The sequence below is a fragment of the Falco cherrug genome, chromosome 10 (assembly GCF_023634085.1).
Source record: "Falco cherrug isolate bFalChe1 chromosome 10, bFalChe1.pri, whole genome shotgun sequence".
Lineage (NCBI taxonomy): Eukaryota > Metazoa > Chordata > Aves > Falconiformes > Falconidae > Falco > Falco cherrug.
The window spans coordinates 21,809,954-21,832,405 of record NC_073706.1 but is presented as its reverse complement, the minus strand read 5'-3'; the positions used below and the strand labels follow the sequence as shown (position 1 = coordinate 21,832,405).

General features: G+C 41.5%; 1 protein-coding gene and 1 long non-coding RNA gene across 9 annotated transcripts in view; one reads left to right on the top strand and one right to left on the bottom strand.

Moving 5' to 3' along the window:
- Window positions 1-22,452, bottom strand: part of NAV2 (neuron navigator 2) — a 410,392-nt gene that overhangs the window by 179,665 nt on the left and 208,275 nt on the right. The window lies entirely within an intron of this gene.
- LOC114017769 (uncharacterized) lies at window positions 3,721-17,363 on the top strand. Of its 2 annotated transcripts, none has more exons than XR_003563013.2 (4): window positions 3,721-3,833; window positions 8,795-9,039; window positions 14,552-14,639; window positions 16,240-17,363. It is a non-coding gene; the product is annotated as an uncharacterized LOC114017769 (long non-coding RNA). The 2 variants fall into 2 exon arrangements; XR_003563012.2 differs by having other exon boundaries at window positions 3,722-3,833; window positions 16,247-17,362.

Sequence of the window (22,452 nt, the reverse complement as noted above, 5' to 3'; positions counted from 1 at the left end):
CCATTCACATTATTGTTAAATGCATGTAGCCAGTCCTCCAATCCCTCTACCTTTGAAATTACATTAAAGGATCTTTATTTTATAAACTGATAAAATGTGCTTGAGAATGGATAGTAAGCCTAATATTAAGTACCACCATAAAAAATAAGGCATTGCTTTCATGCTGTTTGGATTCAAGGTGCTGGTTTACCTCCAAGTAGTAACTACATTTATTAAGCATTTTCTCTTTAGCTCAAAGAGACCCTCAATATATTTCTGTATCCTTCTATTTGCATACAAACAGTATAATCTTACACAAAGGCCTCCCAAGCACCCACTCAAGTCTGTATTAAATTTTCTGCCTACTTCATAGAGTCAGGTTCCCTGGATGAGGAAATAAGTTATGTTTGCAGCGGTACAGTGTTATCCCTTCATTAATTCCAGTCTTCAAAGTAGATTATTCATAGACGCATCTAAGAAACAACAGTCGAAGGTACAGTCTTAAACAATCTTCTAATGGAAGCAGCCATCATTCCTCACCTGAAGAACTACAGCTCAAAATCCCTGAACGGCTGAGAGCCACAACACACGCTCATCGTGTACCTTGGCGAGCCCAAGGGAGGACGTGATTTAAGGGGCAAGGTAACAACTCTCCTGGGTCCCACAGCTCTCATCTGAAATTAGCTGGGCTTAGCAGTACAGGGGAGCCCTAAAATGACCCGATAATTAACAGCATCTTTCAGTTGCTTCTCCCAAAAAAATGATTTCAGATTGTCCCACCAACGCCCACGTCAACATATGCCTCCCTCAAGGGCACATGCATTCTCCAGCCTTGCCACGGACCTCAGTGGAAACAGGATTTGGCTCAGCAACTGATGACTTCAGAGCAGAAAAATCGAGTGACATGCAATATAAATGCATTAAAGAAAGCAAGAAGCCTGATGGCTTCCTCTCTGGCAGCAAAGGCCATTCAATGCTGTAGCTGTTAATCAGTTAACAACAGGTTATCTGGGGACAGAGATATAGAGTTGCATGTGATGTGGGGGCAGGGTACCTCATTGCATACATTCATTTGCTCTCAACTAAGTACAAAGCCAACCAACGAGTATTTCCAATATTTTCAACACAGGCTGTTGAAGTGACAAGAAAAGAGCCCTATCTGCATGAGACCAAGGCGCACAGAATGGCAGGTGCATTTCCCTCTTCTTACTCCTTGAAAATAGTTTTCAGCCCTGAGTAAATCTCTTCATCTCTCTGCATGCCTGTCACCCCTCCCACCCCTTGTCTTATTTAGATGAATATGCTTACACATATTTATGCTACATACCTCCAGGACAAGAGATGCCGCTTTATGTTTCAGTAGCACCTCACACAGCAGGGTTGTGATCTCAGTAAATGAATCTCAGCTATCTCAAGATCTAAATAATGTTTTTCAAAAGGTCAAAAATTTGCATCCGAAATCCACACTTAGTCATAACAATAAAATGTCCAGAACAGACTGATTCTTCAAAAGACATCTCATCATTAGAAATCCTGGGATCCTATATTGTAGATCCTCTCCTAATGTAAATTTTCCACTAGAATATCTTAAACCAAAATCAAACAACAGATATTTTTACCTTCTGAATACTAAAACTCGTATCACAGAACTCAGGAGAGCAAGGTAGCATGTGCGTGGTTTTGGAAGCCTCTGCCAAAACCAAGCCAGAATTCAGGTACACCTTAGAAAATACTGACCTCTTCATATACTCTGTACTGAATCCAATGGAAGCCTAATTCTCAGCTCAGGCTATTTTATGTGCATTTCGGTGGTTAAAAAAGAATTCAAAAAATTTAAAAAAAAAAAGAAAGAAAAAAAAAAGGAAACAGCCCTTACAGCAAACCTCTAAATGTAAAGCACCACAGAGGAGAAAATCAACTTGCTTTCCAATGCCCAACTATTTCACAGGTGATTATCAATCACATTACAATGTAGGCATGATGGTAAGGTACTAGAAACAGTGAAATGCACTCAACTAATTGAAATCACATACTCAAGGAGCACTTTTGAAGTTAAAAAGATACCTATCCCAAAAAAAAAAAAAAAGATACATAACTACTTCTCAGTTCAGAAGCCTCTTCAAAAGTACAATGTGCTTCTGCACCAAAATCATCTTCCCTCCACTTCCACAGCATTACCCTGAAGAAATACAAGAAATAAAATACAAGAAACACACAAGTTGTGTAGGGTCGTTTTCCTGAGCCAACATCACCAGGATCAGTATAATAAAATCTAGTAACTGCCCAGATAATCTGTAAGGAATAATGTTTGTCAAATGAAACTTTGCACATCTCAAAACGAAAAAGCAGATCCATTATGACCATAAACAAGTGTATTGAAAGGGCATGGTGAATATTTGAAGTAAGGCTTTGCAAACAGAAAGGCAGCACAGAACCTGATAGGTCATAGCTTCACCATAATGACCTAATCATGAGCAATCTGCTAGTAAAAAATGCAAGTAGTAGCTGGCTGAAAGGCTGAATGCTTACTCACATGTAAAATTTCTATGCAAATGAAGACATATTAAAGACCTTGTACAATGCCCTGGGAAGACTTCACCTGAAAAATCTTGTGCAGTTCTTGTCACCTGTGTTCAAGGAGAAGGAAATCTGACTAGAAACGGTACAGAAAAGGACTCAGCAAGTTAAGAAACTGTCTTGTGAAAAAAGACTTGTGAAAGAAAGAATCTGGCTTATTTAAACTTCACAGAGTAAGATGCTCTTTGCCTAGGAACATGGGGGAAGAGGAGCAGAACAGTTAACAGACACGCTGGCAAAATCTCCCCAAATGCATATGAATAGGCTATGCATATGTTCAAAGCAGATGAGGCTGGAGAAAAATTTGGGGTCAGTCTTCCAGGAAGAGTAAAAGAATGCAAGCCAATTAGTTTTCAGACTTTATATCCCCTAACAGGGTGATATCATTATGTTAATCAGTAAATCGTAACAGTAAAGTCTGACACTGAGGGTGAAAAAAAAATCCCTCTCTCACATGCCATTAAGTATCCACCATCTGCATCTATCCCTCTATGCTCTACAACGAAGAAGTTAGCACAGAAATACATGTCATTGGGAGTATAAGAAATAATGAGGTTTTTAGAACAGTGTATATGATTTTTAATCTTCCCTTGGTGTCCTGTGAGGGCAGAAGTAAATAAACTAAAATCAAGTTGCACTCCCAAAAAGACATCCTGTACCAGAAAAGGAATGTGTTTTGAAGGACAGCCTTTCCCTTTCCAGTCTGTTTACTGCCATAATCACAGAGCAAAATTAAATGAGGCTCAAATCTCCATATCTCAATTCTCAATTAAGGCAGACAAACAGATTAATCTGGACTATTTCAGAAGGCCTAAAACAAGCAACATCTAGCACCAACATTTATTTTTAGACTCACTTCTGAAGTTCCTTATATAAAGAAGCAATTTTTTAATGATATCTGCACTGACGTGCGACACGTACAGCTTGTAACAAAACAGTTATAATACGGTATTTATTTACACTGAGATATAAACAACTGAAAACACACATTAAAGCATTTATACATTATTAAAATTGTTTTCTAGTTTCTTTGATTTCTGTGATGATGTCAACTCCTTACTTTAAACAAAGAACTTTGCCTCATACAACTGCAGCATTTATATAATATTTAAATATTGTACAGAACAAATACACACTGGGATGGGTTGACCTTGGCCAGCAGCTAAGAGCATGGGTTGCTCTGAAGAAACTTAACTCCATCCCAGCTGGTCCCAGTACACACACACATGCTATTTACAAAATGCAGAGCTCCTAGAGTTAAACAGGAAAACAGCATGGTAAGTACATCTATCTAGCAATTTAACTAACTATATGATACCACTGCTGTCATAAATTGATCAAAGTCTCTCCTAAAAGGTACGTTGAAGTCTACCTTTTCAAAAGAGCCTGCTTCAGTACCTGCCTGCATTGATTAGAAATGCTCTGCTGTGTTTGGTGTCTTTACAGAGAATACTCATATGCCCACATTATCATTGTTTTCCTGGTCACAAGTGTCAAGGAGACAGATTTTTCTTTCCCTTGGTCAACACAACAGCCTTTGTTTCCTTTGAACTGACCTTTCATAAATGATACCACAACTGTTTATAATATTCTGTACAAGGTTTCTCCTGCCTTTTGGTGGTTTCACTGCATTCACACTTCCTTATCTCTACTGCAAGTATCTTTCCTGATACTTCTTAGGAACAAATTCGCCTTTTTCACAGCCTTATGATGCTGCAGTTCAGAGTTGCTATGTCCTCTCTTGACAGATCCTCCTCAGGAAAAAGATGCATGAGTCCTTTAAACACACTGTACACTCACAGGCTTCTGTGTCAAAAGAACATTTTCTTAACTGTGATTAAACAGAAGGGTGGGAAATGTATGATTATATGCATTAGTGTCTTTCAGAAATATCCTAACCTATGGAATACAGAATGGTGCTTTGCTATTTATTTTAATCTTGGTAGAGTGCCAGAGACTAAGCCTTCAATCTAGACATCTACTAACTGGCTGAGGTTCCAAACTTTTCAGCTTGGAAAAACTCTGTAATAGGCAGTGATCCGATTCCAACATCAAGTCAATTATCAGCCGCAAGATAATGCTTTGATGATTCAAATAAACTGCTTATAAGTCACTAATATAGATGGCAAAAGCTTAGGGAACTGCAGTGATTCTTTCCCTTACTTAATGAAAAGTATAGCTAAACGAGCTAGCAAAAATAGATCTATCAAACTGTAACTTTTCACAGCTTTTATCATCCCAGACAATTCTTCTATTGCAGTTTTTAAGTTAAGCACGCGAAAATCTCTTCCAGAATGAAGTGTTTCTTCCAAATAAGTATATTTTCTTTGCTCTATGCTACACATTAGTCCAGAAGGCACACTGAGATAACAGCATTAAGAGGAAAAGTTTAATAGAAGAACCCACGTGTAAACCAGGACAGAAATTTTATACATAGTGATAAATCTTTTAACACTCTCTTCACATGGAAAATTATGAATTAACTGACAATTTTATAACAACTATATATTTTTTTTAAGAACGTTTTTTAAAAAAATGCCAATGGTTTACCCAATGGCCCACTACCTTTGACAAAATTCATGTGCTGGTCTAGTTGGGACCATCCACCTCCTGGCACCCATTTGGGGTGGTGCTGAGCTACGCTGTATGAGGAGACATCACTCCTCCTTACCTAGCCCATCTGGAGCATCATTTTCCACCAGCCACAGGGGTATGGGACGAAGACATGGCCCAACTCTTTCCTGCACCTCCTGATGCTCAGCAGTGATCTCAGCCAGAGCAAGTCTCCCACTCCCTGCAGCTCAGGGTCTTTTATGGTGCAAGGGCAAGGATGGGAAAACCATCCTTGCTTGAAATTTCCCTCCCCTCAGCCCACATGCTTGAGCAAATGCAAGTGCAAATAGTCCTCACAGAGTTCTCTTTGCAATAAGGATAAGATTCTGGCCGGATGTACACTAAGGGACATCTACACCCAGAGTCTGGTTGCTACTATGAAAATGAGAACCTGGTCCTATTCATAAGTTACAGTACCTATATGTAAAGTGCTTATGGCAAAGACATGCACATTTCTTTTCTCTCATGTTATTCAACATGTTAAAATCTAAACAGAAAAAAATTATGGGGGAAGAAAAATCAAAACAGTATTCTATCTGCTTAATAGTAAGTACCATTCAAGTTTTATAAACTGAAATAGAAAGAATAGAGGTGAACAAGGAAAGCTGAGCAATCCTCTGTTCAGTTTTATCCAGCTCTGTATATCCCATAAATCTAAGCCCAACTGAGAAAAGACAAAAGCTACTCCCTAAAAAAAACAACCAAACCAACAACAGAGAAACCCAACCAAAAACCCCACAAAACCTATATTAAATAAAATCCTAACAAGCTCAAATACTTGTGCATCTGAAAGTTGGTTTTGAAACACTGTTATTTATGGTACATTTCACAATAAAATGCTAGCTCCTGCTGACACTACTGTGGCTCTTCAATCAAGTTTCTTTTATTCCATCTAAAGAAACAAAACTTACAATATGGGCTTAATCTGAGGTCATTCATTATTCCACGTCAGACCCACAATATTTCCTCTTGAGAAGACATACAAACCATTTTCATTCATTAGTTGCTTGTAGGCTGAAAAAAAACCCCAACCCCAACCAAAAAACCTGGAAAGGTTATCTAGTGCTAGTTATATCCAGATAGGTTAGTTACCATGTTTCTACTGATATAGTAGTAGGGAAGGTCTTGTAAAAGGCTGGAACATTCCCAGATTTCACAGTTGTATACACGTGCTACAAGGCTGGGGGGCAGCTCAAAACCACACAATTTAAACCTTGCCTAAAGAGAAAGTATCATATGCTTTTTACAACCTGCAATCATCACAAAACCAATACATTACCCCTTGCAAATTCCCTAAGCCATAAAACAGTGAGTGGGAAAGGTCCTTGTTTTGATTACATTAAAAAAAAGGTGTTTGCATAAGGTGTGTAGCTGACTCATAACAGTTAAGCAAAGAGGAAGGTTTTAGACTCTGTGTTGAAACTTTGTTCTGCTAGTCTCAAATGCAAAGCAGAAAGAAAATCAGAAATAAGCATTTGCTTTTAAAAGTCTAGGAATAAGGAACTCTGGTGACAGACTAGGTAGGTTAACAGCCTTGCACAAGTCACCACGAAAAGGAGGAGCAAACTACCAAAATGCAATTTTTGTCTCCTGGGAGTTGGCAACACCTTGGGAAAATAGGCAGAGTCTATTCAGCAAAAAAGCTATCTTGGTTATGGTCTGGCCATTCCTCTCAATGTCCAGGAACAACATCAATATGCTCCAGAAAGACTGGCGAGAAGTTTGCCATGGTTGCCCAGGAAATATATCCAGCAATAAAAGCAACCTTGTATTATGCAGGTGATTCAAGATGACAAACAGATTTGTACCAACATTTTGTCAGGTAATTTTTCCCACCTTCCCAAAGAGGTGATTAACATAAACCCTAAGATTTTTCAAGTTTTCCAGAATCAAGTCTGGAACATTTCAGGAACTAGATGCCAGTGCTCGCTAGGTTACAAGCAATGCAAGCAAGGAAGGGAAACTGCTAGGAGGAGAAGGAGACAAGTTTGTTCAGCCTCTGAAACATAAGAGATGGGGTGGGGGCCTCTGGTCCCCACCTTCAAACATCCAGAGAAGGTGGGTGAAGGCAGTTGCATAGCAAGAGACAAGCAAGCATCACTGGTAGAATCAAGGGTAATTCTGGGTGGATTTAGGGAAAAAAATCTCTCAATGGAAGTGGTGAAACACTGGAATAGAAGCAGTATGTTCTTTGAGCTTATCAAAATCAACTGGCCCATGGCAACCTGATGTTTCTTTTAAGTGAGCTGCTCTACTTTGAGCAATGAGTTGGTCTAGATCAGTTCCAGAGGTCCTTTCCAACCTAAATTATTTTGTGATCCTATTTAGAAAAATAGTTGTGATAGTTAAGGTTACTCTTAAGTACTCCGTAGGGATCAGTCAGTCACCTCCAGATCTTAATTACACTTTCTTAACAAACACCACAATTTGCCTTCTGTATCTTTCAGATGTCATCATCTTGGTTCCCAAGCTTAATTAACAGATAAAATGTCTAAAATGCAATTCTGACTGTGAAGAAAACACAATTTACATACAGCCTCCTTATGTCTGGCTGGTTTACCCTCAACTCAATAGTGTACAACACTACATCCAAAATCGCAATGCTTGCCAAATATTTCTGAAACAATTGTTTCTAAATATATACAATTCTTTTCTGAAGTGTTAAGAGCGGCATGATAAGTACCTAAAAGAGAAGCCGTGAAGTGGTGGAAAGTCTAACAGAAGCATCAACAGCCAAACCGTCAAGCCTCAAGACAAGTGTACTAAACAAAGAGCATCACTCCAGAATAGGACTGGAAAACACTTGTACAGATGCTGCAGCACAGTTTGGTATTATGCAAACACCCCCAACCCCGAAAAATGAAAAGGGTCAGAGGCTTCTGGCAGTACCTCAACTAAGGACTCTTGCAGAAGTCACCTGAACCCTCTTCACTCTGTTTTTATACTGCTCTACTTAGAAACTTTTTATTTTATAATATATTTCTATGTCCACAGAAGGGGAAAGCCCATTTTCAATAACCTGATCAGAGCTGGACCTGCAGAGGACTTGCTAATCCTCTACAACTGTCTTTTCAACTAGCTTATGGTTAAGTCCCATGGCTACAAGTAACAAAGATGTGCCTTAAACATCAGAATCCCCCTGATACACTTTTCATAGAGCTAAAGCAAACACACAAATGAAATGGGTGCTAAATGGATTGCATAGCAGTATGTGACAGAAATCAGGCAAATCCCCTCTCTTCGATGATTCAAGGGCAGTATTTCAGAAGAGGAGCTACCAACACTGAGTTTCAAGCAGAGTTAGACACCTATTTTTGCATCGTACTTACGGCAACATCCCAATATTTGCAAATTTAAGTCTTGCAGGATCTGATATTTGGGGACTCTGTGACAACAGCAAGCAAACGGGTTTATCCCTGGTCACCTGAAAAGTCCTGCCTTACAAATCAGAAAAAACCTTAAGTTTCCATACTCTGAATCTTATGCGTTCAGCCACAAAGTGATTCTTGCTTGTCACCACCCAAAACACTCAACAGTAGGTATTTAGTTATTTTTGGTATACCAGCCACAATCAGCTCACCCTAAGTAAACGCTGACAAGCATTTTCTCTTTCTTTCCTCCACAGAAACTTCATGGGACCAAAGGGAGGGGGACGGAGAGAAGGCAGAATGGAATCGGTAGGGCACAGTGCTTTGTAGGCGTCCTTTGGGCCCCTTCAGTACTCACCAGCTCCACCAATAACACCAACACCCTCCATCTCCGACTCAATCCAGCAAAATGTTGATTCAGTTCCTGCCCTCAGCTATTGCAAAAGCCCTGCTGCCCACTCCTAGATGGTGATGGAGCCCATGCCTGCCTTTCAGCAGCAAGGTAAGGAGTCATGACGTCTTTCTCACTCGCAGGGAACCAGGAGAAATTACATTAAGACTCTGTGAACTGCTGATGAAGTACTTTGAAATCCTTTGAAAAGTTGTGCCAGAGAAACAGGGACAATTGTATGAAATTCTGTGTTCAATAAATTTATGTCGCATAAAACTTCATGGCCAGAGAATGAACAGAAAAGTACAGCTTCACTGATTGTTATAAAAGGTAAATTGTCATTTGCAGCTAAAAGCTGTGACAAACAACTGAGGAAGTCTAATCCCATCTTATTTCCTGCAAGATATGCAGTTATAGATTTAATATTTTATTTATTTTAAATATTTCATTCAGGTCTTCAGTTCCTCTTTTTAGTTGTGGCCAATTAAAAACTTTTTTTTTTTTTTTTTGTATTTTCATATACCCAAGACACTTTCATCGGGCATCCTCTGGTCTATTTACCCTAATACTCACTTAGCTGGGGATTATTTTTTTTTTTAAATTATCATTATAAAGCTGGCTTTCTTTGATCCACTTTATCACTACAGAACAGCCAAGGCCTGTGAAGAGCACTGCACAAAGCTCGGCCCACCCGAGCCCCTCAGGCAGAGACCTGCTAGGCCCCCAAGACTCAGTAGCACCCAGGGCTCTCCCTGCCCCAGCACCCAGCCAGCCACTACCAGGCAGGTGGCACCCCCACGAGAGCAATCTCTACAATTCCCAGATTACAGGGGGCAATAAAAGTCCACCACTTTACAGGGAGAGTGAGTCAGGAGTAAGGCATGGGATGAAAGTTTTAATACTTTTCTCCTTCTGCCAAAGAAGCTGGTAAGTCCAGCACTGGCAGTCTGAGCATTGGTTAGAGTTTGTTGTGCCTGGATTACTAGCAGCTAGTTCACTTCTTTCATTTCTCACCTCACATCTCCTTTTCTCTACTCGATTTAATACGCTCAGTTCTCACAGATGCTTAGCCTGTTTGTAAAGTCCATTTGCAGGCGGTTTAAAAGCCAATGTATATGCAAGGACTTTTTCATACACCTGTGTACATAGCTGGCTCTGCTTCCTGAAGAGATCTTTGCATATGAAAAGGGAGGGAGGGCTCCCTTTAAGCTCTCTTTCCAAAATACTTGGCTTCAGCTGGAACCTAGCTTGGGCAACCCCCACACTAAGCCGCACATTTTCACCACCAGCTCACAAATTCATTATTCCAGGGGCTACTCATGCATGAAATATCCAAAACTATCTGCTCCCACGTGAAGAGCTGCTTTTCTATCTAGAACAGAATACTCCTTAAATAGCACGTGTTTATCACCTCATTCCTTGCAAGGAAAGTATGTAAAAACAAGAGATTGTTACATTACTAGATGCACTATAAATTTCTATGATCACAGAGCCTGATACAAAGAGGTGCTGGGTACCTCAGACTCCCACATGGATTTCAACAGAGTTTTCATAAATATAGGCTAAAGGATTAGACCTGTAGCAAATCCTTGGTTTTGATTATTTCTCATGAAAAGAAATCTTTCCTATAAAAAATGCATAGAAATGTAATTTTCTTTGTTTAAATAATCTGCCAGAGAGGCAGAGAAAACAAATTTAAAGCTATCTCAGCCAGCCACTGCCTTGATATTCTTTACATCTAATAGCTTTAATAAAAAAAAAAAAAAAAAAAAGCTGCTCACAAGAAGTCTCTCTAAGTTTTAACCAGAGTTTAAATCTTGGTATGGACCGTAATTCAAACAGACAGGCAGATACGTGGGTTTCCTGATCTCATTTATGCTGGAGGAATGAAGCAGCCACACACTTACTGCTTACAGGGACTAGTGGGTTTTTTTTACTTTCCTCTGAAGGAAATAAAAAATGGGGGGAACTGCAAAACGAACTGCTGAGCAAACAAAACCCCCAAATGCTCCCAGCTACAAAATTATTCTAGCAAGACTAGAAAAGAGAAAACTGTTTCCCAGGAAAAAAGTGAAAGAGACAATAAATAAAGGAAGGTGAGGGGGAAACTAAACATGAGATCGACGTTTCTATCCTTGCTTTTAAGTGCGCTTAACTACAGAGATCAAACAACACGCAAAACAACTTAAAGCAGTCCGAAAGATGAACTAATGAGTAACAGATCCGGCTGCAACTCTATTGCAAAACAGCATTCCAGCGGGAGAGCACATCGTTTCAGCACCAGCCCTTCCAGCCCACCTGGTTCATTGTTAATTAGATACTTCAGTACCTCACCCGGACACCAGCTCCTGCTTGCTAAGGAGAAAGAGGCAAGGGAAACCCCATCAGTTACCACCCGGCTGCCGCAGGTCCTGCTCCGCGACCCTTACCAGCTTCATGGTGCTGTTGTTCTGCTCCCAGCGCCACAGCATCACGCTCATGGTCCCCGCCGAGCACCTGCCGGCGGCGCTACGCGGCCATGGCCCCCCTGCCGCGGGCAGCAGGGCTGGCACCGCGCTGCAAGGCGGCGGCACCGCGCTACCAGGCGGCCGCTCCGCGCTACATGGCGGCCGCTCCGCGCTGCGGGCCCGGGCAGGCGGCGGGCGGGCTCCCCCCGCCCCGGCTCCCGGCGAAGGCTCGCCCTTAACCCTTCGGGGGGCGGGGGGCTCCGCTCGGCCGGCCCAGCGAGGAAAGGGGGGGGAGGGGGGGAATAGGGAACGAAGTACACAGGGAAGGTGGAAGGGATCGCTTTGCAAAAAGCAATCTTTGAAAACAGAAGTGAAGAAGAGTTCCCAGGGAGCAGTCAGTGCTTTAGGAAGATGCCCCAAGTTACCCGGCACGGCTTAGAGCAAAGCGGTACATTGCAGGGGCTTCTCCCAGATTTGACAGCCTGATGCTGTAAAGAGTTCGTCTTCCAAAGCTGGCTTGTGTTAGCACCACCGAATGCACCCCCGGCTGCCCCCGGCCCCGGCTTTCATTTATACTTAAAGTCTGCTAGATGGGAAAGGACTAAACTTTTCCATAGTAAAATTCCCTTAAAACCAGACCAGAATATACAGCCTTAAAAATGATTCAACACGTGGAACATCACAGATGAACTTCAGGAACATAGACTTCACATTTCAAGACATCAGTAAGAATCGTTAGAATATCCAGAATAGCTGTATTTAATGGCAATAAATACCAGTTTGCCACATGGTCTGTACTTAAGCTACAGCTATTAAACATATATGTAAATGCCAGACCACTCCACAGCTGCTTTCTCGCATCCTCCTGAAATTTCCCACAACAGCAGCATCTTGCCCTGCAGAGCAGTCCAGCCCAGATACTCAGCTGTGGGAAGAGTCCTGTCTGGTCCTGCCCAAGGTCCTCTGAAATCACTAGTGGGAAAGGAGCCTCACACCACGCACTTGGCTGTTGCTCCTCACCCTTCTGCTCTGGCGAGGGCACTGTACCTGATCAAATGAGGCGCCATGGCGGCACAGGAGGCCACAGCAGCTCCACGCACCCAGCAGCTTGCAGTGCAGGTGCATCCCCATCCAGCGCTCTCCAAGCCTGGGTTTGGGTAGTCATTTCTTTGGTCCCTTTGACTTCGCCAGCCCACAAATGAGTGACAGGGAAGTATCAAAAAACCCAACCAACAACTGAAGCAATTCCCCAGGCCGCCCTCTTCCTACTCTCTCTCTGAATATAGATTGTGAGTCTTATACACAAAGTGCCAGCTGCAGGAGGGGAGGCAAGAAATGACCACTGGCATAACCTGTGATTAACAGACCAGGAGCCCACAGGCAGCCCCTGTCAGCTTGCCATCATTTTCTAAGTGTTAACCACTTAAATTTCCTTTAAAAAGATACAATCCTTAAACAAAAGCACCCAGCATACACTTTCTGCCACTGAGGCACTGGAGGTTTCAGCCTTAAAGTGGCTGCTTCTTAGCTACAGCGCTTGAGTCTCTTTTTCAGGATGCATTTTATGCCTGCAAAAGTTGAATCCACAATCCTGTGCTTGTAACATCCCTTCTAAAGGCCCACAGCTGGCTTCAGAGACCAAAAGGAGTAAATACAACGTTATTTGTTCTCACAATACAGCCAAGACATTACAAAAAAAGGACAAAATTGTAACAAAACTGATTGCTTCCTTCGCTAAAAGTTCCCCTATTGCAGGATTTTACTAGCTAGGTTGTTTCATGTACCCAATTCAGCATGTTGCTGAAGAAATACTACAATAAATCAGCAAATAAGCATTTGGAAATCTGCATGTACACACTTCAGTAAGAAAAAAATGCATGTACACACTTATTGAAGTCTTTCCCTATAGAGTTATACTTCTATGACTTGGATTTCGTTCCTTAAGTCTGTAATTTTTTTGTGTGTTCTGGGTTTTTTTTTAAGTATATGGTAAGAAAAAAGGAATAGTTATCAAAACAAACAATAATAATTTTCTTTCACTGTAAAAAGAATTCCCCTACCAATTTTGGTAGCCTGAATAGATGCACATAGAGAAAGAACTGCAATGCTGAAAGCAGTTAAAGACTTTATGCATACAGGTTACATTCAAACCATAAGAGTAAAATTTGAATCCCTTCCTGAGAATAAAGAACTCTTGTTCTTTCACTTCAGGCCAATGTGGACCAAAGCCTCTAACACAGCCAAATCTTCCCAGTCAGCCCTCTATACAAGCAAGTACCCTGCTGAAAGGTCATTCCTACAACATTCAAAAGAGGAGAAGGTCATAGCCCATTTGAGGGCTTGAACATAAGATGTATGGTTTTCAGGAGGGTCACAGGCAGAAACAATAACCTGCTGACAGACCCATGAATGAAAGAATGAATGCATGCACTTGGAAGAAGCCTGGGTGTGACGCCAAAAGGATTTTGTAAGAGCATCTTACCAGCACCTCAGAGGAGCTGCCAGTGCCTGTAGTGCATGCTCCTTACCAAGCTTAAATTTGTCGCTTCCCTGCTGCTGACACAGTGGAAACATCACAAGGCCTTCCCACCAACGTGCTGGCATCTGCCGAAATACCATGACTCAAAGATTGTGCTCGGCTTCCAAAAAACACACCAACTTCAGACAAAAAGCAAGGGAGCTGAGACACAAGGAGCTTTACACTTGCAGGATTAGGGTCCACACAAAGGGCCAAGACAACCCACAGCACAAGTCAGGGTAGGCTCAGACATCTCCTAAGCCTCTTAAATGGTTGTTGATGATCTGCTTTGCCAGTTTGAGCAGCCAAATGCTTTCATTCAACCCTCAACCTGGTGCCGAAACTGGGGACTGCAAGAAGCAAAGGAAAGGTCCCAGAAAATGCCAGGTCCTTGTCTACCATTGCAGAGGAAAACACCACCTTTGGGACCCTCCTCATGCTGCTTCAGTGCCCAACAGGGTAGAGCCAAACCTGCCCCTCCGAGGGGTGCCCAGTTACAAACCGGCAGGCTAAAAGACCAGATACGGATGGAAGGGTGTAGGCTTCAGTTGCTCTTCAGCCCACCAGTCTCGTTCCTCTGAACACAGTTTGCCATCTGTTTTCACATTAACTGAAGTGCGGCTCACATTTGGAATGTTTGCTCATTTTATCCCTTAAGGGCCAACAGAACGTGCTGAACACGGACAGAGAAGCTCACCCGTAATCAGCCTGAAATATTAATGAAGCAAAGCTCCTGAGGTTGAAGAGTAAGTTCTGTGCCTCCCAATCACTTTTACAATTAATTAATATCCTTAATTAAAATCTGTGTTGCTTTTATTTAATGGATTTTCCTAAGATAGCCTTGATTTGGGATGAAGATCCCCCGAGTTCTGATAGCGTTGCCAGGTGTAACTGGAATTTATTTCTTCCATTAAAAAGTAAGAATTTGGAGCTGCCTTTCATCCTCCTATCTCTCCGTTAGGCTCCCTCGACAGGGTGAATGAAAGAGATAAGATTGGGATTGAAGTTGGTAAAATCCCTGCATGACCTCTTGCCCCCTGGCAGCATCGCGGCGGGAGTTCTTCCCTGATTGCTGTGCCCGGGCTTTGCTGACAGATCTCAGAGATGCCTTGCACATACAATGTCCGATTTCAAAAGAGAACAAGGATGGGATATTTGCTTTATTTGAATTCTTTAACCATAAAGCATTCGAACTCTCTAGCAAGCTTTTTTTATGAACTTTGACAATCCATACATGATGACATGGAGACAGTGTTAAGTTGAACCTTCAAAGAAGGACATTATTTACAGCACTAATGGGCATCTAAACATCCCTATTAAAGTGCTAAACAATACACTTGTTATTCGCTAGCGAGTCTTCAATGACAGAGAAACACGTGTGTCCCTGGCATACCCCGCTCTCTAATGAGACATCATTCCAGTTCTCAACACTTTCCAAATAAAACTGTTGGAAAAACAGGAGGAAACAGGTGTTGGAGACATTATGAATGAACTCAGTGCCTACAGTCATTGTCTGTGCCACATTTACTATGAAGAAAGCTTGGGGAAATCCGTTCACTAATAATCCATTGTTTGCCTCTGAAAAATATGTGTGCTAACAGCCTGCTCCGCAATTATTAAACAAAGTCACACTCATGTACTTACCCATTACTTTTGCTTTTTAATCACATAACAGTTTGTCTTGGCTATTATTTGGAAAAGGGAGCATATTATCAGAAAATTTGATTCTGCTCTTCAATGCATTTTAGTCAAAAATACTGAAATTTTCAATTCACTGAAAGCTGGTTTTTTATTTATTTTTACCAAATGCCAATAACCACTTAGGTTTTCCTTTCATGCTTTACAAAATAGAAACATCTACAAAATTAAAATACTGGTTCAAAAACTTGAAGTTGTCAGTAACAATATTTTGCGATGTATGATGTGGGAGAGAAGGAGAGACTAGCTCACAGAACCATAACAGATGCTAAACAATAATTTTCATTCAAGACAAGTTCTCAAAATGGTGTTGAATAGCAGCCTCCTCTGAAGTAAACATTATATTGAGTAGTGTTAGGGCACCCAACAAAGGAGCTACCCAAATGGTTAATCGTGGTTGTTTCAGCAGTTGTTGGGAGGTTCTGGAGGACACAGAGAGAGCTTTTGCTGGGTACCAGTGTTCAAAGAGTGAGAATGCGATGGTCTTGATAGTCCCAGGCCTATCAGCCTCCCACCAGTCCCAGACAGAAGTACACAGCGAGGGATAGCAACTCAATTAATCAACAGCTGAGCAGATAGTATCATTACTGGCAAATGAGCATCCCTCTCTGGAAAATGTGTCTTGCTAAATGGGTATTTTCTGCTGAGTTTGCAGATGCTTACGACAGCGATAACGCAGATGCGATTCCACGAAGAGGCTCTTGCCTTCATGTCTCCTGACGCATCAAAAAACAGAGTAACAGCAAATCAACCTGACATACATCAGCTGGACTGAAAATGAGCTAACTGGTTTAAAAATACATTATAAATGAGAAACTATCATTAAGAAAATACATAGCTTGACTGTGGTTCACAGGGATCATTTTCAGCCCTACTTCCCTGAGAAAGCCCTAGAAGGGGGCATGAACAGTTACAAAATTTGCAGACGGCACATCATCAGTAACGGGAGAAGTGTGACAAAAAGAGAGTAAGATCAAAGTGAAAGAAGTTCATATATGCTGACTGGAACCATGAAAGCGTGTTTCAATACAGCAGGTATAATCAATGAGAAACTAAGAAAGTCACAGAGAAAAGGACTCTCCACGAATTCAGTGCATCTGAAAGACTTGGGGTTCTGGAAGGAGCATCATTGCCACGATGCGCCACCGCAAGGCCCGGGTTTGTGGCATGAGGCAGTTCTTGTACATAAGAACAGGTGGTTATCAAATAAGGATAGGCTTTGTCACCTGCTGGTTTTAATGCTGGTTTGCATGCAACAGTTCAACAGGTTTATGAACCTTTGGAGAGGCTTCAGAGAAGAGCCACAAGAACGAGTTATGGACTGGAATTCACAAAGCTCTATTTGATTTGTCAGAGAAGAGTAAGGGCAAATACATGATCATAACATACTAATTAAAAAAATGAAGTAATTCAGGAAGAGTCATGTGGACTGTTTCATGGAGGAAGTCAGTGAATTATCACATTTATGGTTATCTTTATCATTAAAGGCTATTTCTACATTCCCCATGGAAGTGTATCAGCTACAAATCTGTTCCTGCCAACCTTTACACATAGTTGTAGCTCACTGGTTTCAGAAAGACTCAAGGAGGTTGTCCTGTTTTCAGCTGGGATAGAGTTAGTTTTCTTCTCAGTAGCTGGTACAATGCTGTGTTTGGGATTTGGTATGAGAATAACGTTGATAACACATTGATGTTTTTACCCGTTGCTAAGTAATGTTTATATTAAGTCAAGGACTTTTTAGCTTCTCAGGCCCTGCAAGTTAAAAGGGCTGGGGGACAAGAAACTGGGAGGGGACACAGCCAGGACGGCTGACCTGAACTGGCCAAAGGGATATTCCATAGCATATGATATCATGCTCAGCATGTAAAGCTGGGGGAAGAAGGAAAGGGGGGCTGCTTGGAGTGAAGACGTTTGTCTTCTCATGTCACTGTTATGTGTGACAGAGCCCTGCTGTCCTGGGGATGGCTGAGCACCTGCCTGCCCCTGGGAAGGGGTGAAGGAATTCCTTGCTTGGCTTTGCTTGCATGTACAGCTTTTGCTTTACTTCTTAAACTGATTTTATCTCAACCCGTGAGTTTTCTCACTTCTACCCTTCCAATTCTCTCCACCATCCCACTGGGAGGGAAGTATGTGAGCGGCTGCGTGGGGCTTGGTTGCTGTCCAGGGTTAAAGCATGACAGAGGTCTAAGCAAAAATGGCATTACAACAGTAAGTCTTACCGGCCAAAGAAACCACTGACCCCACTATCAGGTAAGACTGAGATCGCTTCTGAGAGAGAACACACAAACGCAGTAACCTACCTTGCAGCCCAATCTGATATGAGAATATGTCTCGGTGTAAATTTTAAGCCTCTTGAGGAATAGGAGGCTTATGAAGAAAGCACTGCTGCAACCGTAACTCTTGCAGAGAAGGGTAGCCAGGCAAAAGGACACATTCCTATGTAATCATCTAACAAACCCCGGAACAAATCAGAACCACCCCTATCCCCAACATTTATAAACAGAAAATATTAAAAAAAATTTAAAATTCAGGCATCACCGATTTAGTTAGCTTTTGATGTCTGCTTGATAATTCTACTATTAGGGCCAGATCACTAGGTGTTTTAATGCACTTTGGCCTCACTGCCTCCCACGTGTTCACCAATACAAGTTAAAGCAGTATAAACACTGCTAGAACTGATACTATCATCTGGCTTTTGCCAGCAACCCATGTAACATCCAGCAGCCTTTAAGGATTAAAAGAACACAAAAGTAGTGGAAAGTTTCTTATGCTCCACCCCACGTTCCAGCCTGATTGTACTCAACAGCTCACCAGTGCACCAAGAAATAGGTGGGGGCTGTGGGTTTTGGGTGGTTGTGACTTTTTTGTTTGTTTGTTTGGGTTTTTTGTTTTTTGTTTTTTGGTTTTTTTTAATCATTAGTTTCTTGATTCAATACACAATGTGATAGAAAAAGCTGATAAATAAAATTAAAAAAAAAAACCCAAACAGTACACTGAACAACTGGTTAAGCAATGCTGACAGTATTAACCAGACTGCCCAGTGATGGAGAGCAGTAAATTCCCACCGCAATCTGAGGGAGCCAAGTGCCACAACCACAGCAAACAAACCAGTTGCTGAAAGGAGCCTCTTCCAACCATCCTCACCTAACAGCCCCGACTCTCCACATCTCCCTCTCTTCTGCTCACTACCCAAGAGCACAAGCGAAGACATGCTTCACAAGAGCATCTGTCTACTTGTAGACATTTCCAGACAGAATATTTTGTTCACAAGACACACTCTCTGTCTGCAATATCACCCATGCAATTAAATCTCAGTAAGCATCCAGCAGGGCCCAGCCCCTGAGCTGGGGGGACAAATAAGCAATTCATTTTTACCCACTGTGGTCAAGTATGAGAGCAAAGGAGAAAAACTCTTTAGTCAAGCACTACTATCACCAAACACATTCTGCTGTTCTACAAATGTTAAAAAATCCCCAAGGCCACTCACTATTTATTCATCTTTTACAGGTTATTTAACTAAGGCAGGTATTTGTTTCCTCACTACAGCCAAAGGAAAAAAAAAAAGTGAGAAATGAAAGAAGGTAGCTTTCTTGCTAGCTTTTGCCATAACACAACGCCGCTAGAGAAGCACAGCAACTGAAAAACAAAATCATTAGATTATGATGACCTCATTATTATGAGATATATATATATAATCACATAATTATGACCTCATAACAGTCCAAAGAGGACAATAATCCAGGGGTCAGCTTTGCCAAGGAAACCTTCTAAAGATCCTATTCCAAAAATCCCTTAGGGCTTACGACTTTCCGAATGCAATCCCAGCTCACGCTCCCAGCACTGTGACCTGATATGCCTTGCACCTGGTTTCCCAACATGTACAAGCACAGAATAGTTAACAAGTTTAAGAGACTTGGGGAAGTTTCAATAGTTGAAGGAATAGTATGCTGAGGAATGGTACAGATGGGCAGCTTCTGCCAAAGATATTGTTCTACAGGTGACAGAATGCACCAAAGACGTTTACATCTCATAATTTCCATGTCTTTTCATAAGCCATATGCACCATACATCCATACTACTGGCCAAAATAAAGAGGCCAAGGAGCTGTCCTCCTCCTTTGGCAACTCGCTGTGGTCACCTCCAAAGGCCAGAGACCTGGCTAATAAGAGGATGGGTCATTTACACAGGATTCAAAAACTTCAAATACTTTGTGCAGCCACTAAAAGAGATACAGAACTAAAACTCATAAGTGAAACTGTATTTGTAAAAAATGATGGAAAGACATAACTGTCACCTACTCAAATAAAACCAGGGGGAAATCCGAGTACTACTGAAGCACAACATTGTTTAAGCTTTTTGACTTTTCACAAGTGCAATGAACCCTCTGCTTTCCTTCAGATCAGTGAGGGCGGAGGAAAAGAATAAGAAAATATTCTTAAATATACTGGTAATATTTGTGAAGAGAACCTTGTCCAGGTGCACAGACTGAGCTACCATCTGCTTTAGGCACAGTCACATCCGTAATAGATGATTCTACATACAATCAAGAGCTATATATACCATGAAGTGCTACAGTGCACAGAAAGTCATTTAGTGACTAAGCACTTCCGTCAACCAGCTTTTTTTTCCCAGGAGGTAACACTCAGTATAACTTGCACGAAAGCAACCCCTTTTAAAGTCTAAAAACTAATGGTAAACTTTCCTGTAGAAAAAACCTTAATAATAATGTCAACCAAAAATATATTTACTTACTATGTTCTCAATTCAGGTTACTTTGATAGAAAAATGAAAATACAGCCAGGAAAGAGTTAGTTACTCTGTTTCTGCTGGGTTTCTACCAAGTGCCCTTAACATCAACAATAATTTAAAATTAACTACGCAAGCCTTCTTAGGCAGATGCACAACAGTATGAAAAAGTGTTTAAATTACAGTCTGTGGATGAAGCTGCTCGGTACTTAACAACAGATCCCTCACAAAAACTTCTGAAACCTTTCCCATGAAAGAATGCAAACTAAGATTTCATTAAAAAATAGCTGATACTCCTAGCCTTGATTAGTACCTGGAACACTTGGTAATAAATGGCATCCACCAGTTCCTCTTGCCAAAATCTTTCCCTTTATACTTTTCATTAACTTAAAGGATGCAGTTGTTAACCCAAGAGCACAAAATTCTGTGAACTAAACGGCCTATATTGTAGATTTGAGCCAAAATGCATATTCTGAATTATGTATGCATACACATATAGAAATACACACTTTCATATATATATAGATCTATAGCCACTTGTACTAACTAAAAGGCTACATTTAGAGTTGAATCCCTACAGTAGTTTGCCCATAAGTGTTGTAAGCAATTTACTATTGACGGAAGTGCCATAATCACAGACTTCCCAACTAATTTGATTTCAAAGCAGCATTCCTGGTGTCCACAGAAGCTTCTGGGTGGGACTCTACTACTCTTGCTTCCATCACTGCCTTCTGAACTTGCATCTTCAACACTAAACAAGTCAGTACAATGCCAGCCTGGTTCCATCCTCCTTGACGATGGCACAGAACAACGTTAATTAATCAATAGGGCCATCCCATTAATTTTTGGTTGCTTATTAGAGCATTACCTTTGAAAACTTTCAATACTGTCCTGCTTTCCTCACTGTGCATCTCTGAGTTGGGGGCTGCCATCAGCATGGGCAGCCTTGGACAGTTCCCCTTGCCTCCCCTGCTCAACCAAGAGGCGGGGCACAGCTGCTGCCACCCCCACAAAACTGCCCTCTGTTCGTCCCCTTCCCCAGCCTCTAAGGTAAAGGTGACGTGTCGTCAGGGATGCATCATGTCCATCTCAGTCATTAGCCATAATCAGTCCCCTGAAGACCACAGCTTGGAGATATAACCATAGGTTATGAAAAGCAATCTGTATTTTCATGAAAAAATACTGCTTACTCTGCAAGAGTGCTGGTCAAGGACCAACACTGCCAAGGACAGTGGTTGGGACAGATCTCGATCTCTTACCCAAAATGTCAAGTCACACGATGAGGGAAAGCTCTTGGTGCAGGCTTGTAACTAGAAAAAGGCACATTCCCAGCGGCTGCACAGTAACGTTTGTTTTTCAGCGCCTACATATCATAAACTGGACACATGGAAACAGAGGAAAAACCCTGGTCCTGTGCTGGGGATGCTTAAATTGGCAACAAGGATGCTATGGCCCTCCTCTCTCTCCTAAATAAATTCGCGCTTCCTTCAGTAGCTCAATCAAATGGATTTTAAAAAGTTAAGATTTCTGTACCACCAGTGAACTGTTTACCCTGAGCTTTATAGTGACGAACTGAGAAACCCTTGGGTTTTTTGATACTGGGAATACTGGTGTGAAAAACACGATTACTAGATATGATCATACATAGCAGGAATGATTTCTTCATCCTTGCATACCCAGACTCTTCAGAGGTGAATGCACAGATTCTTTGTCTTCACACAGAGAAATACTAGTTGTGCATGTCATGGTGGTATGGCAGGCTGCAGTCACAAGAGCACTAATTTGACACTACAAAACAAAGATACAAGGAATTAAATAATTAGAGCCTTAATGACAGAGCACAATGCATGTCTCCTTTGATAATCTCTTGAACTCTGAAGGTAAAAGCAGAGTTGAAACCTGCATACAAGATATGCAGTAACTGAAAGGTTCAAAGTGTAGTTAAACACATTATAGTTCCATAGTATTTCAACATCTTAAAAGATTACTCTGCTAAAGCAAAAACTTCTGTCTCTGTTGTCTGGGCTGCTTCTGCTTTTCTTTGTCTCACTTCCAGCTGTTATTTTCTCACCTCCTCTGCCAGCCTCCCCTTGACTCACTGCATTTCTGGGTAGC